Here is a 21688-nt window from a genome sequence, read left to right on the forward strand (position 1 = left end):
TTGTTCCTCTTCTAATTGAGAAGTCATTCTAACCCGGGAAGTGGTGATACACGCCTTTAATCCCAGCACTCGGAAGGCAGAGTCAGGCGGATCTCTGTGAGTTTGAGGCCAGCCTGGTCTATAGAGCGAGATCCAGGAAAGGTGCAAAGCTACACAGAAAAACCCTGTCTTTGAAAAAAAAAAAAAAAAGGAGAGAGAGAGAGAGAGAGAGAAGTCATTCTAGATAAGGGATGAGGATCATTTCTAATTACATGCAACACAGTATCTGTATACTAAATACTCAAAACATGTCTCCTAAGTGAATATATTAGTGCACAGATCAGACCTGAGGCCCCCCAAACCCTTACTGCACAATGAGACAAGAGATGAAAACTTCTATTTCCTACGTTTCTACTAAAAACCAGGCAAAAGGAATACAAGCTGAGTGTTTTGCCCTTTGATCAATGCCTGAGTTCTCATCATTAAAAAGCCCACTCTGCCAAGCTAGCCTCCGTGACTCTTCAGTCCCTCTTCAGGCAGTTTTCCTAAGTGTTCTTCCACACGTTGTGTAACTGGAACAAGAAACACTCCAAATGCTGTCTGAAAGACAAGAGGGGCAGCCATCGTCACGCTTTCGTCCCAGTGTGACAAGGGGGTAACAGTGCCCGAGAACTCCTCCTTTGGTGGCAGAGGAACAGTGTGATGCTTGACTGCCAAATGTCCATTTTTGTAAAATGCCAAAGCACTGGTCTATAGAACACCACATGCTAAGCCAACCAGTGAGTGTCTCAGAACACAGCTTTCCCTGCTTGTGGTACCTGAACACAAAGCATCTGTTACAAAGAGCTTGCAAATGACTATGGGACACACAGCAGAAGTGCAGTCAATGATGCATAGACCTTCAAAGCTTCATATTCAGTCTTCAGACAGCATCCAAACACTAAGTTTGCCAGTATCCCAAAGAACTCAATAGACGTTCCCAACAATAAAGTCCCTTGGATAGTTACCGTCTTTTCTGTTTGTTTGTTTTTTGTTTTTGTTTTCAAAACAAGAGACAGGGTTTCTCTGTGTAGCTTTGCACCTTTCCTGGAACTCACTCTGTAGACCAGGCTGGCCTCTAACTCACAGAGATCTGCCTGCTTCTGCCTCCCGAGTGCTGGGATTAAAGGCATGTGCCACTGATGCCCAGCTACAGTCTTTTCTGATATAGCCATTTTTTTCTATAATTTTGATGACCTTTAGTCTTCTGAACTTTGCATTTCCTAGAGGATTCAGCTGACCATGCCTATATATTGCCATCTTGATGTCCTGGAGCACTTCTCTATCCCCCAGGGCCACATGAGCACCACTCAGCTCAGACTCAGCTGTGGTGGTATTGTGTTCCCCAAAATATTATGTACTCTAATAAATTTTTCTGGGGTCAGAGAACAGACAGCCACTAGATACAAAGGCTAGAAAATGGTGGCACTCACACCTTTAATCCTAGCATTTCAGAGATAGAAATCCCTCTGGATCTCTGTGAGTTCAAGGCCACATTGGAAATAGCCAAGCATGGTGACACACTCCTTTAATCCCAGAAAGCCAGCCTTTAATCCCAGGGAGTGGTGGTAGAAAGCAGAAAGATATATAAGGTGTGAGGACCAGAAACGAGAAGATTTTGGCTGGTTAAGCATTCAGGCTTTTGAGCAGTAATTCAGCTGAGACTCATTCCAGATGAAGACTGAGAGGCCTCCAGTCTGAGGAGACAAGACCAGCTGAGGATCCGGCGAGGTGAGATAGCTGTGGCTTGTTCTGTCTCTCTGATCTACCAGCATGGACCCCAATAACTCGCCTCAGGTTTGATTTTATTAATAAGAACTTTTAAGATTCCTACTACACTCAGCCTCGAACTGAGTACAGCCATTTTGATACCAAGCCACTTCACAATCACCAAAGGGCAGGAACAACCCAAGCAGCCCTGGTAAGTGAGTGGAGATGAACAAGATGAGGTATATACAAACAATGGAGTATTGGTTGGCCTTTCAAAAGAAGCAGATTCGTGACTGTTTAGTACATTCCTTTTCTGGTCTTGAATCAGGCTGCAAAGTCATTTGGTTCAGGATTTTACTTCTGCTGATATTTCTCCAGGCACGTGTCTAGTTATGTTTGAAGTAAATGCCCACTGCTTCTGTTGGAGTGGGGTTTGTTGTTTGTTTTTGCAGTGTGGGATTGTGTGATAGGCCAGCACCCTACCACGGACTGCATCCCCAGCTAGGGTGTTTAAATGACATTAGTTAAGCACACCATTGCTATCTGGAAACAGACCTTGACTTAGGACATGATTACTAAACTGGTTTCTAATGTCTCAGGTTGACATTCCAAAGACAGTTTCTGTTCCCAGTTGAAAATTAATGGTGGCGCATGCCTTTAATCCCAGCACTCAGGAGGCAGAGGCAGGTGGATCTCTGTGAGTTTGAGGCCAGCCTGGGCTACAACGTGAGTTCCAGGACAGGCTCCAAAGCTACACAGAGAAACCCTGTCTTGAAAAACCAGAAAAGAAAAGGAAGGAACGAAGGAAGGAAGGAAGGAAGGAAGGAAGGGAGGGAGGGAGGGAGGGAGGGAGGGAGGAAGGAAGGAAGGAAGGAAGGAAGGAAGGAAGGAAGGAAGGAAGGAAGGAAGGAAGGAAGGAAGAAAATTAAAGCACATGCATCCAGGTGGTGGTGCACACCTTAATCCCAGCACTCAGGAGGCAGAGACAGACGGATCTCTAAATTCAAGGCCAGCCTGGTCTACAGAGTGCATTCAAGGACAGCCAGGACCATACAAAGAAACCCTGTCTCAAAAAACCAGAGAGAGAGAGAGAGAACTAAAGCATATGAAATTTAAAGAGCAGGGGAGAAAAGCTATGAAGCCGATTCCAACACACACTGCAATATGGATGAACCTTAAAGTCATGACACTAAGGGAAATGAGCCAGACATAAAAAGCAAAATGATTTGATTCCACTTTCATGAGGTTCTAGACAATCACATCATAGAACTACAGTGATGGCCATGGAAAGGCCAATTTAGTGGACACAGAGTTTCAGTTTGGGACGATGAAAAGCCCTGGAGGCAGATGGTGATGGTGAACAAGAGCAATGGACCTAGTCACCATAAACTCAGCTACCGCTCCAGCACCATGCCTGTCTGCTTCCCATCACGATGATCACGGACTAACCCTCTGAAACTAAGCAAACTCCCAATTAAATCCTTCCTTTTATAAGTGTTGTCTTGGTTGGTCATGGTGTCTCTTCACAGCAACCGACCAGTAACAATTAGCAATAAATGTGGAGGGTTGCCTCAGTGGGAAAGGTGTTTGCCCCCAAATCTGGTGACCTGACTTCAATCCCTGAAGTCCAGATAGTGGAAGGAGAAAATGGATCCCCCAGGTTACCCTCCAACCTTCACATACACAACACAGCACATCCATGCCACCCCACATCCCCTTCTCACACACGCACTAAGTAAATGAATGCACTAAACTTTTAAAAATAAAAACATTTGAAGATTGGCATTGTAGGGATGGAGAGATGACCCAGTGGTAAAGCACACACCGCTCTTCCAGAGGACCAGAGCTGCCACCAACGCCAGGCAGCTCACAACTGCCTGGAACGCCAGCTCTAAGAAGGCCTGCTACTGTTGGCCTATATGAGCACCTGCATACACAGAAGCATAATTTAAAAAATAATAAAAATACATATTTTTAATTAGTATTAGAGCCCAGCATGGTGGTGTGTGCCTTTAATCAGGAGGTGGAGACAGGTGGATCTCTATGAGTTTGAGAACAACCTGGTTTACATAGCAAGATCCGGGACAGCTAGGGCTACATAGAGAGACTCTATCTCAAAAATAAAAAGCATTGTATGAAGGAAACTTGGGGCTGGGGAGAAGGCCCAGCAGTTAAAAGCATAGACTGCTTTTCCAGAGGACCTGACTTCCATTTCCAGCCCCCATATCAGGTGGCTTACAACCACCTGTGACTGCAGCTCCAGGGGATTCCACACCCCTAGGTTCTGCAGGCATCTACACTCACAAGCATTCACACACACACACACACACACACACACACACACACACACACACACACAAAATTAAAAAGAAAAGAAAGCCAGGCACAGTGGCACACACCTTCAATCCCAGCATAGGAAGTAGAGGCTTGTGGAGTCTGAGTCCACTATTGGCCTAAGAGTGAAGTCCAGGACAGCCAGAGCTACATTGTGTGAGATGCTGTCTGGGAAAAAAGAAAAGACACCTCACCAAACTGTATTCATCTCAAGAAGACAAGATCATTTCTCTGCTAGATAGCTAATTAGCTAATAAATTTGCCACCTTACCAGATTAAAGGAGAAAAAGCATTACATTTCAGTAAATAAAAATTTAAATAAATCTTACTATTCATTCGAGATAGATACAAATATGAATCCTTTGTCCACTAAAATGCAGTCTCCTTAACTTCCAGCAGCCTGTGAACAGCCACACTCTCATTCCAGGTGACATATTGAAGACCTGTTTATGACTTTTCCATTCAACACTGTATTTGATGAGAGGACAAAGGTACAGGGATCAGAAAAATGAAGATATTCATTATCCACATATGCAATAGCCATCAGAAAACACAAAAATCTATAGAGAAATTATTGGTTTTAATAACAGTTTAGCAAATTACTGAATGCAAAAAAAAAAACCCATAATACACAAAGTCACAGAATTTGTACAATCTGCAACAAAATCTTTTTTTTTTTTTTTTTTTTTTTTTGTCTTTTTGAAACATGGTCTTACTATGCAGCCTTGACTGGCCTTGAACACACAGAGATCTGCCTGCCTCTGGCTCCTGAATGCTGGGCTTAAATGTGTGTACCATCATGCCCAGCCTTAGTAATCTTTAAAAAGGTAACCCATCCTGTATTATCACTTCTCCCACTGCTGGGATAAAACACCAGGAGCAAAAGCAATTTCCAGAAGAAAGTTTATTTTGGCCTAGGTTGCAGAGGGATGAGAGTCCATCTTGGCTGGGGCGGGGGGTGGGGAGGGAGGGGGCGGAGACAGGAGCAGGAAACAGAGAGCTCATCTCTACAAATGCAATCACAAACCAGAGAAAGAGAACTAGAAATGACAGAAGGTGTCAACTCCCAAACCCTCCCTCCACGTGACACATTCCTCCAGCAAGGCCACACCTCCTAAAGCTCCAAATGCCACCGAGGCCCAAGTATTCAAATATCTGGGCCTATGAGGGCCTTCTCATCCAAACCACCAACATACCAAAATACAAACTGAAATGAATAATGTAACCACAGAAGTGCTCTATTAAAAAAAAAAAGTATAAACTCACTGCAAAAAAAAATTTAAGATCCAAGAAAATGAGAAATTTCATAGATACCTAATCATTTTTTTTTTTTTTTTGGTTTTTTCAAGACAGGGTTTCTCTGTGTAGCTTTGCGCCTTTCCTGGAACTCACTTGGTAGCCCAGGCTGGCCTCGAACTCACAGAGATCCGCCTGGCTCTGCCTCCCGAGTGCTGGGATTAAAGGCGTGCGCCACCACCGCCCGGCGATACCTAATCATTTTAATATGCTTTTCTTCTAAATATTCTAAAGTAACATTTTAAAAACTTAAAAAAATAATTTTTATGTTTTCAGTTTTATTTTTCTATTAAATTTGTGTGTGTGTGTGTGTATGTGAGAGAGAGAGAGAGAGAGAGAGAGAGAGAGAGAGAGAGAGAGAGAGAGAGAGAGGGAGAGAGAGAGAGAGAGAGAGAGGATGGCTTACAGGAGTCAGTTTTTGATGGATGATGTCTTTCTGTATGCTGTGAATATGTGTTGCTCTGATTGGTTGATAAATAAAGCTGTTGGGCCAATGGTGAAGCAGAATAAGGTTAAGCGGGACATTCTAACTAGAGAGGAGGAAAGAGAAAGGCAGAGCAGAGGAGATGCTGCCAGCTACCACCATGAGAAGCAAGATGAAAAAGTACCAGTAAGCCACAAGCCACGTGGCAAAGTATAGATTTATAGAAATGAGTTCATTTAAGATGTAAGATCTAGATAGCAAGAAGCCTGCCATGGCCATAGTTTAAAAATAATATTAGCCTGTGTGTGTTTATTTGGGTCCAAGTGGCTGCAGGACTGACAGGTGAGAGAGATTTGTCCTGACCATGGTGGGCCAGGTGGGACACAGGAAAACTTTCAGCTACAAGTTTTCTCTATCATGTAGGTCCAAGGAATCAAATCCAGATCATCAGCCTTGGCAGCAAACACCTTTACCTGCTGAGCCATCTTATCAGTCCTGTGTTTTAATTTTATTCAAACCTGCTGAGCCCCTAGTTAGACACAACTGTGGTTAAATTCATTCTTATTTGCTATCTCATCAGTTTCAGGGCGATGAGTTACACAGCTTTACACATTTCCAGCCTTGTCTTCAGGAAGGAGCGTCTCATCAGGTAAAAGGATAGTACCTGCTGTGTGTAACACTTCATTACTCTGAGTCCTACGTTTTGAGTACTTAGACAGATAGTACATGGGCTCCGCAGAACCCAGGAGCAGGATTGCCAAGAGGAAGTGGAGTGTCTGGCTGTGGTCCCACCAGCTCTAAGAGGGTACAGGTGCATCAGGATGTTCTATTTAGAAACTTCAATCAAGCCCCAAGAAACTGGCTCCAAGAAAGAGGTACTGGACCCTAGGGGAGGAACTGGTTCCACTGCCCAGTAGGAAACTTAACCATCTGAGGTCTCTCGTTGCATTGAGTTAGGTCAGATGTGAGGCAAGTTTGGTAGGCGGTTCCAGAAAAAAAGGGTAGAGACCAAGAAGAGACAGAAAAACCATTGTCCCTTCTGTTTGCCAATGAACTAAATGTGAAATTAATTCAACAGACATTTCCAGAGTGCCAATCTCAATGCTATAACAGAGTCCTAAAGCATTTATGTTCCAGGGTCAATAAGGAGACTTTTACACATTGCCATATACAATGCACCTCACATGCCACAACCATATGAATTAGATGCCATTCATTTCCTGATTTTTACATAATAGGAGTCCAGGCTTGATGTTAAGGCATGTAGTGAGCTGCTTGGTGGGGAAGTGTATCTAGAAGGGAGATCAAATATATACACCTAGATAAATTTTAATAATGCAACTTGAGTGAAACTCCAATCTGAGGAAAAGCCTCTACACAAAATAGTAAAGTGGGACAGACATGGCATTTCACAACAACGAGGGACCTAGCTGACTCTAGAATTGTTCAAATAGGAACAAAGTATGATGAGAAGTGGGAAGGAACCAAGTTAATATGGGACTGTGGCATTGTGGTCTAGATCTAGAAATGTTAAGCTTAATATTTTTAAAACTATTCATAGCTGGCCACGGTGATGCAAGCCTTTAATCCCAGCACACACAAGGCAGAGGCTGGTGTACCTCTGTGAGTTTGAGGCCAGCCTGGTCTACATAGTGAGTTCCAGGACAGCCAGGACTATGTGGAGAGGCCCTATCTCAAAAACAACAACAACAACAAACTATTTATGTTTATTTCCAGTTATGTGTATGTGTGTGGGTTGTCCATAGAGACCAGAAGAAGACATCAGCTCCCCCGAGCTGTAGTTACAGGCAGTTGTTAGATGTCTGACTGTTGGGGTAGAAACCAAACTTGGTTCATCTGGAAGAGCAGCAAGTGCTCTTAACTGCTGAGGCATCCCTCCAGCCTCAAACTTAATTCTTTCCCATGTGTCCAGGGGGAAAGCACTGTATTAATATGTACGGTATGGTCTTATCTTAGTAAGTTTGATTACCAAAACTAATAGAACATTCTCTAAATAAAGAAAAGAGGGCCAGGCGGCGGTGGCGCACGCCTTTAATCCCAGCACTCGGGAGGCAGAGGCAGGCGGATCTCTGTGAGTTCGAGGCCAGCCTGGTCTACCAAGTGAGTTCCAGGAAAGGCACAAAGCTACACAGAGAAACCCTGTCTCGAAAAAAAACAAAAAAAGAAAAAAGAAAAGAAAAGAGGGGGGTGGAGAGATGGCTCAGAGGTTAAGAGCACTGACTGCTCTTCTAGAGGACCAGAGTTCAATTCCCAGCAACCACATGGTGGTTCACAACCATCTGTAATGAGATCTGGTGCCCTCTTCTGGCTTGCAAGGACACATGCAGGTAGAACACTGTATATATAATAAATAAATAAATCTTTCAAAAAAATTAAAAAGAAAAAAAATATTGGATTGTGAGAACCTCCCATGCCTGGCCAAGGAGCACAGTCACCATCATCCTATGTATATCAGTGATGGAAAAAGCCCTGAGAAGTGGTCTTTAGTTCCCCGGTGTAGCTGAAGTTTTCCTGGTCCTGCCCAGCTCCCTTGGTCCTGCAGTCCCGCAGCCGCTCAAACCCAAATGAACACACAGAGGCTTAATATTAATTAAAACCCTCAGCCATAAGCTCAGGCCTACCACTGTCTAGCTCTTACACTTAAACTCAGCCCATTTCTGTTAATTTATATGTTGCCACGAGTTCCATGGCTTTACCTGTGTGCCTTACATACTCCCTGGACAGCAGGCTGGCGTCTACTTCTCAGTTCTGTTTTTCCTTCCCAGAATTCTCTTTGTCTGCTTATCCTGCCTATACTTCCTGCCTAACTACTGGCCAATCAGCATTTTATTTATCAGCCAATCAGAGCAACGCATTCACAGCATACAGAGCGATATCACCCATCACCCCGGTCTCCTCCATGTTGGATAAGCAGACTTCATGCAGAATGGCAGGCCCCCAGGAAGCCCCTGGCAGGCAATGCTATGGTTTTAAGGACGGCCACTGGCAGTCAGAGGAGGAAGCAATGGCGACTAGGACGGAAGGTTGGTTCACTGCTGGCTGGCAGAGGGAAACTGATGGTAAAGACCAGAGGGAAACTAGTTGAGATACAGGGTAGTGGGCCATCAGGAGGGCTCGGCAGGTAAAGGTGCATGTCATACAAGCCAGACACCCTGAGTTCAATCCCTGGAACCAACGGTGGAAGGGAAATGGACCCCTGAAAGTGGCTGCTCTCTGACCTCCACACAAAACACAGTAGGCACACGCCTGCATTCACATACATACACAATAATCATAAATAACATATTTAAAAGCTAGCAATAACTGGAACCCGGTGCCTGTAGTGTGACACCTTGCACAGCCTTGGTGCAGTGGGAAGGGGCTTGGCCCTGACTAGGCTCAGCGTGCTGGGCTCTGCTGACTCCCCTTGGGAGACCTCAATTTGGGGGATGCAGGGTGGCTTGGGAAAGAGGGCTGGGGGGGTGGGAGGAGGGAGGAGGGGGGAATAGTGGATAGTATGTGGAGTGAGTAGAAAACTTCTTAATAAAGAAAAATGAAAGAAAAAAATTAAAAATAAAAAATAAAGCTAGCAATAATACCAGAGTAGCACCAAGAACACACTATAGCCTTTATAAATGGCAGTTATATATATAAAAAAAAACTACAGCAATAAAAAAAGAGAGAGAGAAAACTATAGCAGCATGGGAAAAATGCTTCAAAGATAAGTGAAAAAGAAAAAATTTAAAACACATGTGCCTGTGACTACAAATATCTTTTTAAGGTTTAAGACCACCATCCCCAAAACATTAATCATTTTACAGCCAAAATGTATTTCTCTTTGAGTTGTGTTGTGGTCTAACTGTGTACATGCCCCCCACTAACTCACAGGCTAAAGCTCTAACACCCTGTGTGACTGGATGTGGAAAGAGAACATAAGGGGTGATTAAGGTTAAATGAGGTCATGGGGTCTCTTACGGGCCCTGGTCCCATAACAAGAGAAAGAGGTCAGGGGAGATGCTTTGGTGTTAATGTGCTCAATGTCCAATCACGAGGACCCGAGTTCTGATCCCCAGAACGAATGTAAATGAGGGTGGGGCTCCTGTAATTACAGCCTCAGAAGGCAGTCACAGGGGATCAAGCTGGCTAGCAAGACTAGCCATATTGGTCAGCTCTGTTTTTGACTGAGACACCCTGTGTCAATGAACAGAATGCAAGAACAATCAAGGGTATTCCCTACATCGGCCTCAGACTTCCACATACACCCACACGTACATACACCCACACTGTGCCCACACACATGGGAACATGCACATACCTGAACGGGGGGGGGGGGGGGGGGGGGGGAGAAGGGAGGAGGAGAAAGAGGAGAGGGCACAGCAGAGATTTCACGACACTGCGGAGAAGCCCAGTGAGGACGGTATGAGAACACCTGCACACCAAACAGAAAGGCCTCCACGGAACCAACACTGCTGCACCTTGACTTTGGGCCTCCAGAACCGTGGGAAACGGAACCGCAGTTGCCCCAGCCACCCTGTCCTCTTTTGTTATGGCAGCCTGAACAGACTAACAGCATGCCAACAAGCCACTGGGTCTACCAGTTCTTCTATTGCCTTCCACCCTAATTCTTGTGCCCATTGCTTCCTCCACATACCAGCTGCCAGCCTGGCTGGAGGTCCTTGTGCCCAGATGCACCCAGCAGTCTCTGTTTCTCCTTTGGCTGTGTACTTCCTGCCTCCTTTCTTACAATCTCAGCAACCAATTCCTACCCCACTCCAGCCTATCACCTCAAGTACCTCAGATGTTTGCATCTATTGTATCTTCTCTGAGGACCAAGCCTAGCTCCCCCTTTCTGGAACTCTCTGTGCTCACTTGTCAGACATAAGCACCTGATCCCTCCAGGCACACTAGAGTCTTTTCATTGTAAATGAAAAAGACATCTGATTCAGACCATCGCCGAGAAGGCTGGCATGACCACCGTCCCTCTCGGCCACCACCCTGTCTTGTGTCTCTGTGCCTTTTTTAGTACAATGTTCCCAGGCTTCTTCTGAAGGCAGCTTTTCCCATGTGAAGGGAAGAGAGAACCAGCAGGCTTCAGCCTAAGCATCCCAGTTAACCAAGCTTCACAGGAATATCGTGAACATAGAATAGCCCAACATTAACATGCCAAAACCCACAAAGGACTGGAAGGTTCATTCTTGGGTCAAATATCCACCTATGAGCCAATCCTTCTGGCCAAGAGGAAAGAGGAGCCTAAAGACCCTGGCTAGGTCACTGCCAAGGAAGAGAAAAGGGCCATTACCTCAAGAAGAAACACTGAGCAGATGGACATGTCTACTCTAACAGGTAACCCTTGTCCTGATGCAGCCCAGGACACAAGCCCCTTCCTTCCCCAGCATGACTTGCCCCCATGACTTCCACCTCCCAATGACGGATCTTGACTCCGGTGCTGCCCCGCCCCTCCCCAGCCCCAGAGAACCTATTCCAAGCCATAATCCAGTAGAGAAGCACTGGAGCCCTTGGAAGGATGGTAACACTTTTCTTCTGCCATGATTCATGCGAACTTGGCTGAGGGCTTACGCAAAGAAAAGAACATGCCCAGAGCACAACGCTTGAGTCCTTCCAGAATGAAGCCGGGTCTCAATTTGACAGAACAGATTTAGTTTGCACAGCAAAGGGGAAACATCTCCTAGCTTTAAAGGTTAGGTTAACACAGGATTAGAACACAAATCCACAGGTGCTCCATCCTGGGAGACTTGAAAAATACAGTAAGCCACTCTTGGCAACAGCAAGTGAATTAGACACCTCGTTGGTGGGGCTGTAAACCAGAATAAGCCTCTCTGAGAACAATTTACCATTGTATCTTTCAAATGTGAAAAACAAAACAAAACAAAAATAACCCTGAGCCAGATAGTGCATACCTGCAATCCTGGAACTCAGGAATCTGAAGCAGGAAGATAGTAAGTTCAAGGCCAGCCTGGGCAACAGAATGAGACCCTGTTGAAAAAAGGAAGGGAGGGAGGGAGGGAGAGAGGGAAGGAAGGAAGAAAACAAACTACTATTTTTTTATTCACAGATTTCATGACCAAGAATATTTTGTAAGCCAACCCAAAAAAAAAAATGAAAGACTCATGCAAAAATATGTTTACTATATTATTGATTATAGTGAAAATATATTAAAAACACAACAAGATGGCTAAATCCATTGTGGCAAATGCTGTCCATGGAATTTTTTAGTGATTAAAAATGATATTGGCTGGAGAGATGGTTCAGCCGGTAAAGACACTTGCTGCCCAGTGTGACCACCTGAATTCGACTGCCCAGACCCATGTGGAGGAAGGGAAGACCCAGTTCCCACATGTCATCTCTTAGCCTCCACATGCCATCCTGACAAGTGAAGGAATATCATTTTTAAATGAGCTGGCATGATGGCACACACCTTTAATCTCTGTTCTAGGAAGGTAGAGTCAGGCACAATTCTGTGAGTTTAAGTCCAGCCTGGTCTATATAGCTAGTTCCAGGCCGGGCAGGGCTACATAGTCAGACCCTATTTAAAAAATAAAAAAATGGAGTTCCAGGACAGCCAGGACTGTTACACAGAGAAACCCTGTCTTAATAATAATAATAATAATAATAATAATAAACTGAAATGTTTGAAAGGCTACACACAGGTTTTATGTGTATGCTTATAAATGTGTAAACATCTATAGTATAGTGTTAAATGAAAAATGATACATTTTAAACCATTTATTGCATCAGCTTTTTGTCACTGTAACAAACTACTTGAGAGAATCAACTTAAAGGAGAAAATACATATGTGGGTTCAGGGTTCCAGAAGTTTCCTTTCACGCTCACTTTGACCCATCACTGTGGTCTTGCGCTGAGGCAGAACATCATGACAGGGAACATATGACAAAGTTTCTTGCCTGGGGCAGCCAGAAAGGAAGGGAAGAAAGAAATATGTGACAAGATACACGTCCCACCGCCATGTGGAACCGCACATCTTTAGTCCCAGAGCTTGGAGGCACAAGCAGCCAGGTCTTTGTGAGTTCAAGGCTGATCTGGTTTACCCAGGGAGTTCCAGGCCAACCAGGACCACATGTACAGAGTAAGACTCTGTCTCAAAAACAAACAAACAAAAACACTTTCAAGGTGTATCCTCCTAGACAGACTGTATCTCTCATCGCCTTGCTCCTAGGAATCCATTGGATTATGAATGCCTCGGCGGATTAACCCCTGATGGGATGAACTCCCACAGTCCAGTCACTTTCCAAAGCCTTATCTCTGACCTTGACTGCACTGCTATCTAAGCCCCTGACAATGAGGACAGCTCAGATCCAAACTACGACATTTATATAGAGTATTGTCACAATTATATGAAAGGAACAGGAGGGGGCGCTAGAGAGATGGCTCAGCAGTTAAGAGCACTTGTTGCTCTTCCAGAGGACCGGGGTTCAATTCCCAGCTCACCGTTGTCTGTAACTCCAGTTCCAAGGGATATGATACCCTCTTCTGCAGGCACCAGGCACACACATGATGCACAGACATACATGCAGGCAAAACATGAATACACATAAAATAAAAATAAATTTAAAGGTGTATGTACCTGTTTGGTTCTTTTTTTTTTTTTAATTAAACTTTTAGTTGGATGTAGTGATACAAACTTAAAATTCTAGCATTTGGGAGGTGAAGACAGGGGGATGAAGAGTTCAAGACCAGTCTTGGCTATGTGAGGCCCTGTCTCAGAAAACAAAACAACAACAAACAAAAAAACGTTTAGCAAGGTATGGTAGTGCAGGCCTGTAATCCTGTCCCTCAGGAAGCTGAATCAGGAGGGTTAGCATTGAGGAGAGCCCGTGTTACATGACCTGTACCAGGTATCCTAGTTTCCTGTCTGTTGCTGTGAGAAAACACGGTGACCAAAAGCAACTTAAGGGAAGAAAGGACCTATTTGGCTTATACTTCGAGGTCAAAGTTCATCTTTGAGGGATGTCAAAGCAAGAACCCAAGAAAAGACCTTGAAGCAGAAACCATGGAGCAATTCTGCCTGATGGCATGCTCCCACGTTCATACTTAGCTATGTGTGTGTGTGTGTGTGTGTGTGTGTGTGTGTGTGTGTGTGTGTGTGTGTACAGCCCAGAACTACCTGCCCGGGGAATGGTGCTGCCCATAGTGAGCTTATAACATCCATCTTTATAGTCCAAATGCAAAGGGTAGAAATAGGGGAACACACAGTCAGTATCAAGGTCTCACATCTTTTGGCTCCATGACTCTGCATGAACCAAGTCTGCTGTGGTTTCCTAATTCCTTTCTGCTTTTCTGCCTCAGCAACTGCCTCAGATGAGGATGACACTTACTCAAAAATCATCCCAAAGGAAACTGCATCGCTAGCACCCAGTCCAGCTACAGCTGATGACAAGACTCCCCTGTCAACTGAAGCCCCCCCCCCTTTTAGCAAGCAATTCCCCCCGCATGAATCTGAAGCTATAAAAGGTGTTTGCACCCTCTGACTTCTTGAATCCTCGGAGGGCAGGAGCAATGAGAAATACGGGAGAAACATGCACAAAGGTCTTAATTAGGGATGGAATGTTGCCATTAAAAAGTTATGATTACAAATAGCGTGTAACAGCATGGGGAAATGCTTCTGGCGAGGTGCTGAGGAAAGAGAGGGAACACAAAGCTACAGGGATCCTGTAATTATGCCCGCCTGAGAAAACACACAGGAAAAACCCTGGAAGGAGCATTCAGGGGCTGGCCGTGCTCCTGTTCAAGTAGTGGAATAGTGAGAGAGTTTTTCTCTTTTTCTCTGTCCCAAAATGTATTCTAATGTGTTCATTAGTTTGAGGCTTGAGAGATGGCTCACTGGTTAAAAGCATTTGTTGCTCTTGCGGAGGACCCAAGTTCTGTTCCCAGCACCCACAATGAGCGGCTCACAACCATCTGTAACTCCAGCCTCTGACTCCTGCAGGCACCTGCACTCATGTGAACAAATCTACACACACGCACGCACACATGCACGCGCACGCGCACACATAGAATGAGAAATAAAAGTAAAACCAGGCATAGTGGCACTTGCCTTCATACCCAGCGCAGGAGAGCCAGAGGCAAACTGATCTCTGTGAGTTTGGGGCCAGCTTGGTCTACATAGCAAGTTCCAAACCAGTCAAAGTCAGAGTAAGACCCTTTCTAAAAAAATAATAATTGCTGGGTGGTGGTGGCACATGCCATTAGTCCCAACACTCGGGAGGCAGAGGCAGGCAGATCTCTGCAAGTTTGAGGCCAGCCTGGTCTACAAAGTGAGTTCCAGGAGAGCCAGAGCTACGCAAAGAAATCCTGTCTCAAAAAACTAATAATAATAATAATAATAATAAATCTTTTAAAATAATAACAGGAGCTGAAGAGATAGCTCAGAGATTAAGAGCACCAAGTTCAATTCCCAGCATCCACTTGTAACTCCAGTTCCAGTGGATCTGACACCCTCTTCTGGATTCCAGTGGGACCAGGCATGCACATGGCACACAGACATCTATACAAGCAAAAACCCACACCCAAACATACAATAAAAATTTTTAATTAAAAAGTTAATAATGATAATAATATATTCATAAGTCTTTGAAAATAGGAAGTCTATCCATAGAGAATGATCCTATTTCCTTTTGGAAAAAATAAAGCCTTTGCGTGTGTCATTATTATCTATTGAGAAGCCATTTTATACTCTATACTTTATATTCTATATTTTAATTCAATGAACCAAATGAATCAGAAACCCTTATGACCATTTTGCAAGTAGGTGAAAGTGAGGTTCAGAGAAGTTTAAATGACATGCTGTGAGGTGACAGCATCAGTTCTTCACAGCATCTCCATAACTATCCAAAGCAATTCTGTGTCTCGTGTATGCCAGAAAGAATGCTAGCATTTTATATGCATGTTCTCATGTAATAACCCTGGCCAATTTAAATTGTGCCCTCACTGTTCAAATTAAGGTATCAGCAGCTAAGGGATGCTGAGTCACCAGGACTAGATATACCGAAGTTGGAAAGTGGCTAAGTGGACAGTCTAAGCCAGGTGCATCTGTGTCCATAAGCCATAAACCTGCATGATCACCATGATAAGAAAAGCCCAGAAACTTCGAGATGGATACACAGGGTACCACCCCTGGTGCAGCCATCACCTAGAGGGGAATGTCTTACAGGAAGGACACATGAGGAGGTGGGTTCCCAGGCTGCCCTGAGCTGGTCGGACTGGCTCTGTTGTCATTTCTGACCTGAGGCCTCAGGCTGGATGAGGCAGGGCTGTACGCAGACGTTCATGTGGCCTGGGGCCAGCACAGATGTCATGTCCTCTTGCCAGCCCTGACAGTATGGTGTTAACCTGCCAAAATGTTTTAAGAAACATTATTACAGCTTTCCTAAGGATCCTCAGTGTAGGAGAGAGAGCACACCATCTCTGCTGTGGTGGAAAATTTCCCCATCACCTGGGTTGGCGTGAGAAAGACTATCTAACCTCTTGGACTGCCTCAAAACCACACAGAAACTGGGTCCCAGAATCTAGAGCTAAGACTGGAGCTTGGTACCAGGACCCAGAACAAACAATACAAGCAAGGACTCAAACTCTCCCAGAAACAAGTCCAGGTCAACCTCGGGGTGACCAGAAAACAAGCAAGGCCTAAGGACAGCCAGAGGGTCCGAGATGTAGGACACAGACTAGGGAGCTGTGGGGACAGGGATTAGGAAGTCGCCTACACTGTTGGCTGTGGCTGAAGATGGACCTGTGCCTGTAGGAAACAGTCAGTCACTGTCAGGTACACACATGCTCTCATATGCAGCAGATCTGCTCTGCATAACACGGTAGACAAACTCCCACACGGGGGCCCAGGCTATTCATACAAATTAAAAATGCAGGCGGAGAGAGGCGGCTCAGTGGTTAAGAGCACATACTGTTCTTGCAAAGGACCTGAGTTTGATTCCCAGCACCCACATCAGGTAGCTCACAACTGCCTGTAACTCCAGCTCTGGGTGGTCTGATATCCCTCTGACATGCCCCAATAAGTAATAGTTAAAATTTAAAAACTAAAATATTAAGAAAAGGTTATTTAAAAATTAAAAGTTCAAGTATCCCAAACGGTCATGAACATGAGAACGGGTTTTTGTTTTTGTTTTTTAATACTATATTGGATTTGGAGAGACGGCTCCCTTGCAAGACACCTGATATGGGTATAGGAAACTGAACTCAGGTTCTCTGTAACAGATCTTAACCACCTGTAACCCCAGCTTCAGGAAATCCAACATCTTCTTCTTGCTTCTGCAGACACCTGCATTCATATATACATACCCACACACAGATACACATCATTTAAAATTCTTGAATCTTTGTTAATACCAGATCCATACAATGGAATATTATGCAACACTACAAATCAGCTGTAATTACAAGAATGGCTCCAATAAATATCATATTGAGTGGAAAGAGCAAATCACAATATAATATTGACAATGTAACTTTATTTAATAAAAATTAAAAAACAAAACCCTCCGGACTAAGTAACTTTGACGTATTGGATCTGTGTCTGTATAGGGAAACTGTAGAAGAGTGGGTGGCACAGGGGTCAGGATGGTGATCACCTGCAAGGGGTGAGGGGAGAGGGTGAAATGAGGGAGCACCTGGGCTTTCTAGTATCAGAAGCATTAAGCTCGGTGCTGGGTATCCTGGGCATTTTTCAGTATTATTTAAACTGACTCTGTGCATTATATACACTTGTGTGAATATGTGGAATCTTTCATATTAAAAAAAAAAATCCCTGTCGGGGGCTGTTGCTTGTGACATGGAGGTGGCCCGGCACCTGGTAGCCTGCAGTGAATGGCCCAAGAAGAGACCACAACACAAGCTCTGTTGATCCAGTTAAAACAAGTGTGGAAGGCTGAGCATAGCTCAGCTGGTAGAACATTTGTTTGCCCGGCATTCAGGAAGACCCAGGTTTGCCTCTTAGCACCACACAGACCAGGTATCCCAGTGTGTGCTTACAATCATAGCAGTTAGGAAGTGGAGGCAGGAAGATCAGGAGTTCAAGGCTGTCCTCAGGAATGTAAGGAGTTCAAAGCCAGGCTGGCCTCCATAAGACCTTGCCTTTAAAGAAGAGAGAGTGTGGAGAAGATACAGACCTGAAGACATAAAGGTGAAGTTCAAATCCTATCTGCCAGAGCCAGTGGTGGCCGCATGACATGGCAAGTGGATCAGCTGCTCAGGGTGACAGGACACCGGATGAGACAACTGGGTCAAGGTTTCAGAGGACTTTAGTCCATCCAGTGGGGAAAGTCAGAGCCCAGTAACAGGCACCTTACAGTGTGTCTGATCAGCATTGCCCAAGACTGTCAAGGGCAGCAACAAGAAAACCCCAAACCACCACCACAACAACAAATCACGAAGGGGAGAGTTCCCAGTGACTTCACGCGTGAGGGGTACCTAGAACTGTCAGTTCCTGGAGTCAGACTGAGTGTCACTTATCAGGAGGGTGGGGGGGTCAGGGAAATGAGTTTGTGATTAATGGGTACAAAAGTTTTAACTTGGGATGATGAAAAAGTTCTGGAGCTGTCTGGTGGCCATGGGCACACAATAATGTGAATGTAGTGAACGCCCCTGGGTTTTATATATATATATAACAAGAACTGGGGCTGGAGAGACAGCTCGTCGGTGAAGAGCACTGGCTGCTCGTCCAGAGGACCCTGGTTTGATTCCCAGCACCCACATGGCAGTTCACAGTCATCTGTAACTCCAGTTCCTGAGGATCTGACAACCTCTTTTGGCTTCCACGGGCACTGCATGCACGTGGTGCACAGACATGCATGCAGGCAAAACATACACATAATTTTTTTTTTCATTTTAAAAGTCTGCAAAACTGCCCAAGCCACCCAAAGGAGCCTAAAGAAATATAACAGTAATTGTAATAACAGGTCCTGCATGGGCTTTGGGGGCAGGAAATGGTGAGCAGGGCTGCAGCTCAGTGGCAGAGCACTTGCCTAGCACACACAAGGCTCTGGGTTCAGTCCTCCATACTAAAGATTGAAAAACAAAAAAGCACTGGGAACTCTAGCTTCATTCTTCTGCTGTGACAAATACCATAACCAAAGCAACTCGGGAGAAAAGACTCATCTGGGATGCACTTCCAGGTCACGGCTCACCACTGAGAGAAATCAGAGCAGCGACTCACTCACACAGGAGCCGGAAGCAGAAACCATGGAGGAAATGTTGCTAGCAGGCTTGCTCACAGACTCAGGCTTAGCTAGTTTTCATCCTCTTCGTCCTCCTTCATCCTCCTCCTCTTCATCCCCCTTCTCCTCCTATTCTTCTTTGTTGTTTTGCAGGGGTTTTGTTTTTGTTTTGTTTTGAGATAGAGTTTCTCTTTGTAGCCCTGACTGTTCTGGAACTTCCTATGTAGACCAGGCTAGCCTCAAACTAACAGAGATGCTCCTACCTCTGCCTCCCGACTGCTGGGATTAAAGGTGTGCACCACACACCTAGCTTATCAAGCCTTTTTATATAGCACTGGACCACTGCCTAGGGATTAATACTGCCCATACAGGGTTAGCTGTAGTGATAGTGTATGCATGCTCTAACAAACAAAGCTTGTCTGAAGATCGGAAGGCAAAGCCAGCCACTAGCTAGCCATGGAGGCCAGACAGTGGTGGCACACACCTTTAATCCCAGCACTTGGGATCTCTTGCTTTTGCTCCCAGTACTTGGAGGCACACGGGCCTTTAAACCCAGCACTAGGGAGGTGGAGACAGGAAGTGATATGGCTGGGCAGAGAAAGGAGCTCAATTCTTTCAGCTGAGGAGTTGGTGAGGTAAGAGGTGGCTGTGGCTTGCTCCTTTGTCCCTCTGATCTTTCAGCACTTACCCTGATATCTGACTCCGGGTTTTTATTAATAAGACTAATTAAGATTCATGCTACACTGAGTCCTCCTACATCAATTAACAATCAAGGCAATCTCCAACAGACATGTCAACAGGCCAGTGGGACCCAGGCAATCCTTCAGTCAAATATTTCCTCTCAGACAAATCTAGGCTGTGTCAAAGTTGACCATTAAAGCTGACTAGGATACTGAATAAAACATAAGGAAATCTAAACAAGCCATAGATGTTCACAAACCATGAAGTATCTGGACTGGCCCACCATACTCATTCATTGTAATAAATGAATATAGACATTCATTATAATAAATGTAGCAGATGAATGTAGGGCATGAATGACAAGAGAGACTCACTGGGTGCAGGGTATATGGAAATTCTTTGGCAGTTTCTCAGACTTTTCTAGGTTTTTCTTCTTTAGCCAGTGTATAAACATACATAACACTCAAGGTTGAACTATTTTTAAGTGTAGAGGTCAATGATATTGAGTACATTTACACTAGCTACTCCATTTTCCTGGAAAATCTAAACTATGTTAAAATTACATACTTATATATTCCAAATGAAAGATAAATGGTATGGAAGGAAAGGAGGGAACAGGAGAGAGGAGGCAGGAGGAAAATGGAAAATAGAGCGAAATTGGACAAAACACTGGCCAAGCCCTGAGCCTCTGCCTGGAGGACCTTCCTTCTGGATCCTAAGCACCAGACACCCACACACACACCTTGCCCAGGGCGGATTTCACCCACAGACTTCCCAGGTGTCCTAGTTACTATTCCATTGCTTTGAAGAGACACCATGATCAAGGCAACTTATAAAAGAAAGCATTTAATTGTGGGCTTGCTTAACACTTTCAGAGGGTGAATCCATGACCATCATGGCAGAAAGCAGGCAGGCAGGCAGGCATGGCCCTGGAGCAGTAGCTTGGAGCTTACATCCTGATCCACAAGTTGGAGACAGAAAGAGTATGAGACTGATCCTGGCAGGGGATTTTGAAAACCCAAAGCTTACCTCCAGTGACCTCCAACAAGGCCACACCTCCTAATCCTTCCCCCAAATAGTTCTACCAACTAGGGACCAAGCAGTCAAATATATAAGTCTATGGGGGCCATTCTCATTCAAATAATCTAAAATTCTTTCCCCAGTCTAGGCTGTTGTTCAGTGAGCATGCATGAGGCCCTGGCTTCAATCATCAGTGCCACATAAACCAAGCATGATAACACACACACCTGTCATCTCCACACCTGAAAAGTAGGAGGAGGGTCAGGAGTTCAAAGTCATCCTCAGCTATATAATGAGTCCTAAACCAACTTGAGCTACAGGACAGGGTGGGAGAAGAATAAGGAGGGGGTGGAAGAAGGGAGGAGGAGAAAGGGTCTCCCATCTCCACATACAGATTCATAAACACTGTGTCTCACATTCTGTATAATGTCCCTTTCTTCTCCCTTCCTTCAGATCTTTGAGGAACTAATCAATTGCTCCTTTGAAAATTTTTGTTTAAATTTCTTTTTCTTTTGAGAGGGAGGTATTTGTTACAGTGTACATGGAGATCAGAGAAAAACTTGCCAGAATTGGTTCTCTCCTTCCATCAGGTAGGTCCAAGGACCAAACTCAACTTGTTAGGTTTGGTAGCAAGCACCATTACCCCTGAGCCATCTTGCTGGCCCTCATCAACTACGTTTCATTTTAAATTTCTTTTAATTTGTTTTGTTTTGTGCGTATGGTTGTTTTGCCTGCATGTATGTCTGTGTACCACATGTTTTCCTGGTGCCCTTGGAGGCCAGAAGAGGATGTTGGATCCCTTGGAACTGGGATTGCAGATGGCTGGGAACCACCATGTGGGTGCTGGGAATGGGACTCCGGCCCTCTAGAAGAACAGCCAATGCTCTTAACCACTCTTCCTTACCATTTTAAAATTCTTACCTTTGACTTTCAACATCTGCCATGACCTCTGAACCAGACCCGTGGCATAACAGATGGCAGCTTCCTGAGGGAATACAGAGAG

At 44.8% G+C, this 21688-nt stretch overlaps 1 pseudogene; it reads right to left on the bottom strand.

Annotated features, from left to right (window-relative positions):
• Positions 1 to 380: 380 nt before the first annotated feature.
• On the bottom strand, positions 381 to 16116 carry LOC107401259 (complex I assembly factor TMEM126B, mitochondrial pseudogene; annotated as a pseudogene).
• Between the last annotated feature and the right edge of the window lie 5572 nt (positions 16117 to 21688).

The sequence above is a fragment of the Peromyscus maniculatus genome, chromosome 8 (assembly GCF_049852395.1).
Source record: "Peromyscus maniculatus bairdii isolate BWxNUB_F1_BW_parent chromosome 8, HU_Pman_BW_mat_3.1, whole genome shotgun sequence".
NCBI classification, from domain to species: Eukaryota; Metazoa; Chordata; class Mammalia; order Rodentia; family Cricetidae; genus Peromyscus; species Peromyscus maniculatus.